At 35.9% G+C, this 2,637-nt stretch overlaps 1 pseudogene; it reads right to left on the bottom strand.

The window, feature by feature from the left end:
- Positions 1-1,871: 1,871 nt before the first annotated feature.
- Positions 1,872-2,323, bottom strand: LOC112415860 (oligosaccharyltransferase complex subunit OSTC pseudogene; annotated as a pseudogene).
- Positions 2,324-2,637: the final 314 nt, after the last annotated feature.

Below are 2,637 nucleotides of genomic sequence, written 5' to 3'. Positions count from 1 at the left end.
ATCCTGTTCCATTTATCTATATTCCTGTTTTAGTGCCAGTACCATACTGTCTTGATTACTGTAACTTTGTAGTATATTCTGAAGTCAGGGAGCCTGATTCCTCCAATTCCATTTTTGTTTCTCAAGATTGCTTTGGCTATTTGGGGTCTTTTGTGTTTCCATACAAATTGTGAATTTTTTTTTCTAGTTCTGTGAAAAATGCCAGCGGTAGTTTGATATGGATTGCATTGAATCAGTAGATTGCTTTGGGTAATATAGTCATTTTCACAATGTTGATTCTTCAAATCCAAGAAAATGGTATATCTCTCTGTTTGTATCATCTTTAATTTCTTTCATCAGTGTCTTAGATTTTTCTGCACACAGGTCTTTTGTATCCTTAGGTAGGTTATTCCTAGATATATTATGCTTTTTGTTGCAATGGTAAATAGGAGTGTTTCCTTAATTTTTCTTTCAGATTTCTCATCACTAGTATATAAGAATGCAAGAGATTTCTGTGCATTAATTTTGTATCCTGCTACTTTACCAAATCCATTGATTAGCTCTAGTAGATTTCTGGTAGCATGTTTAGGATTCTCTATGTATAGTATCATGTCATCTGCAAACAGTGACAGTTTTACTTCTTCTTTTTGGTTTTGCATTCCTTTTATTTCTTTTTCTTCTCTAATTTCTGTGGCTAAAACTTCCAAAACTATGTTGAATAATAGTGGTGAGAGTGGGCAACCTCGTCTTGTTCCTAATCTTAGTGGAAATGCTTTCAATTTTTCAAGCTTGAGAACAATGTTGGCTGTGGGTTTGTCATATATAGCTTTTATTATGTTGAGGTAAGTTTCCTCTATGTCTACTTTCTGGAGGGTTTTTTATCATAAATGGTGTTGAACTATGTCAAAGGATTTTTCTGCATCTATTGAGATGATCATATTTTTTTCCTTCAGTTTTTTAATATGGTTTATCACATTGATTGATTTGTGTATATTGAATAATCCTTGCATTCCTGGGATAAACCTTACTTGGTCATGGTGTGTGATCTTTTTAATGTGTTGTTGGATTCTGTTTGCTAGTATTTTGTTGAGGATTTTTGCATCTATGTTCATCAGTGATATTGGCCTGTAGTTTTCTTTCTTTGTGACATCTTTGTCTGGTTTTGGTATCAGGGTGATGGTGGCCACATAGATTGAGTTTGGGAGAGTTCCTTCCTCTGCTATATATTGGAAGTGTTTGAGAAGAATAGTTGTTAGCTCTTCTCTAAATGTTTAATAGAATTCACCTGTGAAGCCATCTGGGCCTGGGCTTTTGTTTGTTGGAAGATTTTTTTTTTTAATTAGAAAAATTATTTATTTCTGTTCCTTTCATACATCTTATTGTTCAGGTAACAGTCTTACATACATATCTGAAATGATACACTGTCACACACTCTGTTTAAAGGCAAAGCATCACAGGTAAAGCTGATCAGCTGTCCAGAGTTCTCAGCTTATGGGATCTCACTTCCTGATTTTACATTAATTTCTGAAGGTCAGAAGTGTCATCTCCAAAAAATGTTAAGGGGTTTGTAAAAAATAATCACTTTATTCAATATTATAGTTGTAGAAATGAAGTATATTTTCTTTAAGAAATAAAAAAAAGAAGAAAGTGACAGTTAATACTGTTGGTATGTCAGTATAGGCCAGCAGGAAAAAATGCTGATAAGCTTGTCTCTGATACCAAGAAGACATTCTAGTCCAAGCTATAACACATTTCCTATGTTTTCACTAGATGTTTCTTTTCTGCTGCTTTTCATCCTTTTCCATATTTCATATCAGAGGACTGGTACAGTCTTTAAAACTTCATTAACGGGAGCAAATTCAGTATCCACCAATTTCTTCTCAAATGGCACTCTAATCCATCAGATAGCCTGGCAGTTTCATTCTCATGAATACTCTAGCCATGAAAAAACTCAATAGGACACAGACAAATCCAATGAATAAAAGAGAAATCTATTGAGCTTTGGAATGTTTGGTGCATTGGATCGGTCCAGGATTATGAAACCTAAATCTCCCATTGTAAACAGGAAGCTAGATGCGAGTCCTTCCATAATATACTGTTCATTTACTCTGTAGGCCAAGAAAGCTACTGGTCTCTGATGCCCATGTTCATCAGTCATGGAGCCGACACTTGGAGGTTCAACGATAACATCATAAATGATTCCTCCGGTGATAAGGAAGTAAGACACCACCACCAGAGCGTACACCATCATGGCTGATGGCATGTGCACCCAGGGTGGCTTCTTCAGCTTCAGGTTGGGACATTTGAGCACTAAGAATTGGACTCGGTACAAAATCTCCATGTTGGTGGAGACAGGGGCAGCAGTCGACTGCCAGTCCCACACGCCCCCTCTGTTGGAAGATTTTTAATCAGAGTTTCAAGTTCAGTGCTTGTGATTGGTCTGTTTATATTTTCTATTTCTTCCTGGTTCAGTCTCTGAAGGTTGTGCTTTTCTAAGAATATTTACATTTCTTCCAGGTTGTCCTCTTTATTAGCATACAGTTGCTTGTAGTAATCTCTCATGATCCTTTGTATTTCTGCAGTCAGTTGTTACCTCTTCTTTTTCATTTCTAATTCTATTAATTTGAGTCTTCTCCCTTTATTTCTTGATAAAGCAGG

This window comes from Neophocaena asiaeorientalis, unplaced genomic scaffold (assembly GCF_003031525.2).
Source record: "Neophocaena asiaeorientalis asiaeorientalis breed wild unplaced genomic scaffold, Neophocaena_asiaeorientalis_V1.1 scaffold209, whole genome shotgun sequence".
NCBI lineage: Eukaryota > Metazoa > Chordata > Mammalia > Artiodactyla > Phocoenidae > Neophocaena > Neophocaena asiaeorientalis.
Note: the sequence above shows the minus strand (reverse complement) of the source record. Positions and strands in the feature narration are given on the sequence as shown.